This window comes from Cherax quadricarinatus, chromosome 34 (assembly GCF_038502225.1).
Source record: "Cherax quadricarinatus isolate ZL_2023a chromosome 34, ASM3850222v1, whole genome shotgun sequence".
Classification (NCBI taxonomy): Eukaryota; Metazoa; Arthropoda; class Malacostraca; order Decapoda; family Parastacidae; genus Cherax; species Cherax quadricarinatus.
The window spans coordinates 35,436,168-35,444,288 of record NC_091325.1 but is presented as its reverse complement, the minus strand read 5'-3'; positions in this window follow the sequence as shown (position 1 = coordinate 35,444,288).

Here is an 8,121-nt window from a genome sequence, read left to right as displayed (position 1 = left end):
GAAAAGCTAAAAGGGACTATGAAATTAAAGTTGCTAGGGATTCTAAAACTAACCCAAAAAGTTTTTTCCAGGTCTATAGAACAAAAGTTAGAGATAAGATAGGTCCCCTTAAAAATAACTATAGGCACCTTACTGACAATGAGAATGAAATGTGCTTGATTTTAAATAATTATTTTCTCTCAGTTTTTACACAGGAAGACACTAACAATATTCCAGTAATTAATTTTTACAGTGGGCTAGAAGAAGATAAATTATGTAACATCACAGTCACTAGTGAGATGGTTGTGAGGCAGATAGACAGACTGAAGCAAAATAAGTCGCCGGGTCCTGATGAGGTTTTTTCAAGGGTTCTTAAGGAATGCAAAATGGAACTCTGTGAACCATTAACTAATATTTTTAATTTATCTCTTCAAACAGGTGTAGTGTCTGATATGTGGAAGATGGCTAATGTAACTCCTATTTTTAAAACAGGGGACAAGTCGTTACCGTCAAATTACCGCCCAATAAGCCTGACCTCAATTGTAGGCAAATTACTAGAGTCAATTATAGCTGAGATTATAAGAAGCCATCTCGATAAGCATAGCTTGATTAATGATACTCAGCATGGATTCACAAGAGGCCGGTCTTGTCTAACTAATTTATTAACTTTCTTCAGTAAAGCTTTTGAGGCTGTTGACCACAATAAAGAATTTGATATTATTTACTTAGATTTTAGTAAGGCTTTTGATAGAGTTCCGCACCATAGACTGTTAAAGAAAGTGGCAGCTCATGGCATTGGGGGAAAAGTGCTCTCGTGGATCGAGTCATGGCTCACTGACAGGAAGCAGAGAGTGTCCATAAATGGGGTTAAATCCGAGTGGGGATCTGTAACAAGTGGCGTTCCACAGGGATCAGTCTTGGGCCCGTTGTTGTTTATAATATATATCAATGATCTTGATGAGGGAATTACTAGTGATATGAGCAAATTCGCCGATGACAAAAAGATAGGTAGGATAATTGATTCAAACGTAGATGTTAGGGAACTTCAGGAGGATTTAAACAAACTCTATTCTTGGTCAGAAAAGTGGCAGATGCAGTTCAATGTAGATAAGTGCAAGGTTCTGAAGCTTGGGAGTGCCCATAACCCTAGTACTTATAAATTAAATGATGTAGAACTTAGCCATACAGATTGCGAAAAGGACTTGGGGGTTATGGTGAGCAGCAACCTTAAACCAAGACAGCAATGCCTAAGCGTACGTAATAAGGCAAATAGATTACTGGGATTTATATCAAGAAGTGTAAGCAACAGAAGTCCAGAGGTCATACTGCAGCTTTATACATCATTAGTAAGGCCTCACCTTGATTATGCAGCTCAGTTCTGGTCTCCGTATTACAAAATGGACATAAATTCGTTAGAAAACATTCAGCGTAGGATGACTAAATTAATACATAGCATCAGAAATCTTCCTTATGAAGAAAGATTGAAGACTCTTAAGTTACATTCACTTGTTAGACGAAGAATGAGGGGAGACCTGATCGAAGTGTATAAGTGGAAGATAGGTATTAATAAAGGGGATATTAATAAGGTCTTGAGGATGTCTCTCCAAGAGAGAACCCGCAGTAATGGATTTAAATTAGATAAGTTTAGATTTAAAAAGGACATAGGAAAGTATTGGTTTGGAAATAGGGTAGTTGATGAGTGGAACAGTCTACCTAGTTGGGTTATTGAGGCTAGGACTTTGGGTAGTTTCAAATCTAGGTTGGATAAGTACATGAGTGGGAAGGGTTGGATTTGAGTGGGACTTTCACATCAGAGCTTATTTCTTGGGTGGCATTGAAAATTGGGTTGGGTAAATGTTTTGTTAGTGGGATGAATTGTAAAGGACCTGCCTAGTATGGGCCAGCAGGCCTCCTGCAGTGTTCCTCCTTTCTTATGTACTTATGTACTTATGTACTTATACCCTCTACACTCTCTGGTTCACATACTGAGGTAGCTCACTCTCCAGGGTAATACCCTCGACACTCACTGGTTCACATGCTGAGGTAACTCACTCTTCAGGGTAATACCCTCGACACTCTCTGGTTCACATGCTGAGGTAACTCACTCTCCAGGGTAATACACTCTACTCTCTCTGGTTCACATGCCGAGATAACTCACTCTCCAGGGTAATACCCTCTACACTCTCTGGTTCACATGCTGAGGTAACTCACTCTCCAGGGTAATACGCTCTATGCTCTGGTTCATATGCTGAGGTAACTCACTCTCAGGGGTAATACCCTCTACACTCTCTGGTTCACATGCTGAGGTAACTCACTCTCCAGGGTAATACCCTCTACACTCTCTGGTTCACATGCTGAGATAACTCACTATCCAGGGTAATACCCTCTACACTCAGTGGTTCACATGCTGAGGTAACTCACTCTCCAGGGTAATACCCTCTTCACTCTCTGGTTCACATGCTGAGGTAACTCCTCTCCAGGGTAATACCCTCGACACTCTCTGGTTCACATGCTGAGGTACCTCACTCTCCAGGGTAATACCCTCTACACTCTCTGGTTCACATGCTGAGGTAACTCACTCTCCACTGTATTACCCTCTACACTCTCTGGTTCACATGCTGAGAACTCACTCTCCAGGGTAATACCCTCTACAATCTCTGGTTCACATGCTGAGGTAACTCACTCTCCAGAGTAATACCCTCTACACTCTCTGGTTCACATAGTGAGGTAACTCACTCTCCAGGGTAATACCCTCTACACTCTCTGGTTTACATGCTGAGGTAACTCACTCTCCAGGGTAATACCCACTACACTCTCTGGTTCACATGCTGAGGTAACTCACTCTCAAGAGTAATACCCTCTACACTCTGGTTCACATGCTGAGATAACTCACTCTCCAGGGTAATACCCTCTACACTCTGGTTCACATGCTGAGGTAACTCACTCTCCAGGGTAATACCCTCCACACTCTGGTTCACATGCTGAGGTAACTCACTCTCCAGGGTAATACCCTCTACACTCTGGTTCACATGCTGAGCTAACTCACTCTCCAGAGTAATACCCTCTACACTCTCTGGTTCACATACTGAGGTAGCTCACTCTCCAGAGTAATACCCTCTACACTCTCTGGTTCACATACTGAGGTAGCTCACTCTCCAGGGTAATACCCTCGACACTCTCTGGTTCACATGCTGAGGTAACTCACTCTTCAGGGTAATACCCTCGACACTCTCTGGTTCACATGCTGAGGTAACTCACTCTCCAGGGTAATACACTCTACTCTCTCTGGTTCACATGCCGAAATAACTCACTCACCAGGGTAATACCCCCTACACTCTCTGGTTCACATGCTGAGGTAACTCACTCTCCAGGGTAATACGCTCTATGCTCTGGTTCATATGCTGAGGTAACTCACTCTCAGGGGTAATACCCTCTACACTCTCTGGTTCACATGCTGAGGTAACTCACTCTCCAGGGTAATACCCTCTACACTCTCTGGTTCACATGCTGAGATAACTCACTCTCCTGGGTAATACCCTCTACACTCTGTGGTTCACATGCTGAGGTAACTCCTCTCCAGGGTAATACCCTCGACACTCTCTGGTTCACATGCTGAGGTACCTCACTCTCCAGGGTAATACCCTCTACACTCTCTGGTTCACATGCTGAGGTAACTCACTCTCCAGGGTATTACCCTCGACACTCTCTGGTTCACATGCTGAGGTAACTCACTCTTCAGGGTAATACCCTCGACACTCTCTGGTTCACATGCTGAGGTAACTCACTCTCCAGGGTAATACACTCTACTCTCTCTGGTTCACATGCCGAGATAACTCACTCTCCAGGGTAATACCCTCTACACTCTCCGGTTCACATGCTGAGGTAACTCACTCTCCAGGGTAATACGCTCTATGCTCTGGTTCATATGCTGAGGTAACTCACTCTCAGGGGTAATACCCTCTACACTCTCTGGTTCACATGCTGAGGTAACTCACTCTCCAGGGTAATACCCTCTACACTCTCTGGTTCACATGCTGAGATAACTCACTCTCCAGGGTAATACCCTCTACACTCTGTGGTTCACATGCTGAGGTAACTCACTCTCCAGGGTAATACCCTCTTCACTCTCTGGTTCACATGCTGAGGTAACTCCTCTCCAGGGTAATACCCTCGACATTCTCTGGTTCACATGCTGAGGTACCTCACTCTCCAGGGTAATACCCTCTACACACTCTGGTTCACATGCTGAGGTAACTCACTCTCCAGGGTATTACCCTCTACACTCTCTGGTTCACATGCTGAGAACTCACTCTCCAGGGTAATACCCTCTACAATCTCTGGTTCACATGCTGAGGTAACTCACTCTCCAGGGTAATACCCTCTACACTCTCTGGTTCACATAGTGAGGTAACTCACTCTCCAGGGTAATACCCTCTACACTCTCTGGTTTACATGCTGAGGTAACTCACTCTCCAGGGTAATACCCACTACACTCTCTGGTTCACATGCTGAGGTAACTCACTCTCCAGAGTAATACCCTCTACACTCTGGTTCACATGCTGAGATAACTCACTCTCCAGGGTAATACCCTCTACACTCTGGTTCACATGCTGAGGTAACTCACTCTCCAGGGTAATACCCTCCACACTCTGGTTCACATGCTGAGGTAACTCACTCTCCAGGGTAATACCCTCTACACTCTGGTTCACATGCTGAGCTAACTCACTCTCCAGAGTAATACCCTCTACACTCTCTGGTTCACATACTGAGGTAGCTCACTCTCCAGGGTAATACCCTCTACACTCTGGTTCACATGCAGAGGTAACTCACTCTCCAGAGTAATACCCTCTACACTCTCTGGTTCACATACTGAGGTAGCTCACTCTCCAGGGTAATACCCTCGACACTCTCTGCTTCACATGCTGAGGTAACTCACTCCTCAGGGTAATACCCTCGACACTCTCTGCTTCACATGCTGAGGTAACTCACTCTCCAGGGTAATACACTCTACTCTCTCTGGTTCACATGCCGAGATAACTCACTCTCCAGGGTAATACCCTCTAAACTCTCTGTTTCACATGCTGAGGTAACTCACTCTCCAGGGTAATACGCTCTATGCTCTGGTTCATATGCTGAGGTAACTCACTCTCAGGGGTAATACCCTCTACACTCTCTGGTTCACATGCTGAGGTAACTCACTCTCCAGGGTAATACCCTCTACACTCTCTGGTTCACATGCTGAGATAACTCACTCTCCATGGTAATACCCTCTACACTCTGTGGTTCACATGCTGAGGTAACTCACTCTCCAGGGTAATACCCTCTTCACTCTCTGGTTCACATGCTGAGGTAACTCCTCTCCAGGGTAATACCCTCGACACTCTCTGGTTCACATGCTGAGGTACCTCACTCTCCAGGGTAATACCCTCTACACTCTCTGGTTCACATGCTGAGGTAACTCACTCTCCAGGGTATTACCCTTTACACTCTCTGGTTCACATGCTGAGAACTCACTCTCCAGGGTAATACCCTCTACAATCTCTGGTTCACATGCTGAGGTAACTCACTCTCCAGGGTAATACCCTCTAAACTCTCTGGTTCACATAGTGAGGTAACTCACTCTCCAGGGTAATACCCTCTACACTCTCTGGTTTACATGCTGAGGTAACTCACTCTCCAGGGTAATACCCACTACACTCTCTGGTTCACATGCTGAGGTAACTCACTCTCCAGAGTAATACCCTCTACACTCTGGTTCACATGCTGAGATAACTCACTCTCCAGGGTAATACCCTCTTCACTCTCTGGTTCACATGCTGAGATAACTCACTCTCCAGGGTAATACCCTCTACACTCTCTGGTTCACATGCTGAGGTAACTCACTCTCCAGGGTAATACCCTCTACACTCTCTGGTTTGCATGCTGAGGTAACTCACTCTCCAGGGTAATACCCTCTACACTCTCTGGTTCACATACTGAGGTAACTCACTCACCAGGGTAATACCCTCTACACTCTCTGGTTCACATGCTGAGGTAACTCACTCTCCAGGGTAATACCCTCTACACTCTCTGGTTCACATGCTGAGGTAACTCACTCTCCAGGGTAATACCCTCTACATTCTCTGGTTCATATGCTGAGGTAACTCACTCTCCAGGGTAATACCCTCTACACTCTCTGGTTCACATGCTGAGGTAACTCACTCACCAGGGTAATACCCTCTACACTCTCTGGTTCACATGCTGAGGTAACTCACTCTCCAGGGAAATACCCTCTACACTCTCTTGTTCACATGCTGAGGTAACTCACTCACCAGGGTAATACCCTCTACACTCTCTGGTTCACATGCTGAGGTAACTCACTCACCAGGGTAATACCCTCTACACTCTCTGGTTCACATGCTGAGGTACCTCACTCTCCAGGGTAATACCCTCTACACTCTCTGGTTCACATGCTGAGGTAACTCACTCTCCACTGTATTACCCTCTACACTCTCTGGTTCACATGCTGAGAACTCACTCTCCAGGGTAATACCCTCTACAATCTCTGGTTCACATGCTGAGGTAACTCACTCTCCAGAGTAATACCCTCTACACTCTCTGGTTCACATAGTGAGGTAACTCACTCTCCAGGGTAATACCCTCTACACTCTCTGGTTTACATGCTGAGGTAACTCACTCTCCAGGGTAATACCCACTACACTCTCTGGTTCACATGCTGAGGTAACTCACTCTCAAGAGTAATACCCTCTACACTCTGGTTCACATGCTGAGATAACTCACTCTCCAGGGTAATACCCTCTACACTCTGGTTCACATGCTGAGGTAACTCACTCTCCAGGGTAATACCCTCCACACTCTGGTTCACATGCTGAGGTAACTCACTCTCCAGGGTAATACCCTCTACACTCTGGTTCACATGCTGAGCTAACTCACTCTCCAGAGTAATACCCTCTACACTCTCTGGTTCACATACTGAGGTAGCTCACTCTCCAGAGTAATACCCTCTACACTCTCTGGTTCACATACTGAGGTAGCTCACTCTCCAGGGTAATACCCTCGACACTCTCTGGTTCACATGCTGAGGTAACTCACTCTTCAGGGTAATACCCTCGACACTCTCTGGTTCACATGCTGAGGTAACTCACTCTCCAGGGTAATACACTCTACTCTCTCTGGTTCACATGCCGAAATAACTCACTCACCAGGGTAATACCCCCTACACTCTCTGGTTCACATGCTGAGGTAACTCACTCTCCAGGGTAATACGCTCTATGCTCTGGTTCATATGCTGAGGTAACTCACTCTCAGGGGTAATACCCTCTACACTCTCTGGTTCACATGCTGAGGTAACTCACTCTCCAGGGTAATACCCTCTACACTCTCTGGTTCACATGCTGAGATAACTCACTCTCCTGGGTAATACCCTCTACACTCTGTGGTTCACATGCTGAGGTAACTCCTCTCCAGGGTAATACCCTCGACACTCTCTGGTTCACATGCTGAGGTACCTCACTCTCCAGGGTAATACCCTCTACACTCTCTGGTTCACATGCTGAGGTAACTCACTCTCCAGGGTATTACCCTCGACACTCTCTGGTTCACATGCTGAGGTAACTCACTCTTCAGGGTAATACCCTCGACACTCTCTGGTTCACATGCTGAGGTAACTCACTCTCCAGGGTAATACACTCTACTCTCTCTGGTTCACATGCCGAGATAACTCACTCTCCAGGGTAATACCCTCTACACTCTCTGGTTCACATGCTGAGGTAACTCACTCTCCAGGGTAATACGCTCTATGCTCTGGTTCATATGCTGAGGTAACTCACTCTCAGGGGTAATACCCTCTACACTCTCTGGTTCACATGCTGAGGTAACTCACTCTCCAGGGTAATACCCTCTACACTCTCTGGTTCACATGCTGAGATAACTCACTCTCCAGGGTAATACCCTCTACACTCTGTGGTTCACATGCTGAGGTAACTCACTCTCCAGGGTAATACCCTCTTCACTCTCTGGTTCACATGCTGAGGTAACTCCTCTCCAGGGTAATACCCTCGACACTCTCTGGTTCACATGCTGAGGTACCTCACTCTCCAGGGTAATACCCTCTACACACTCTGGTTCACATGCTGAGGTAAC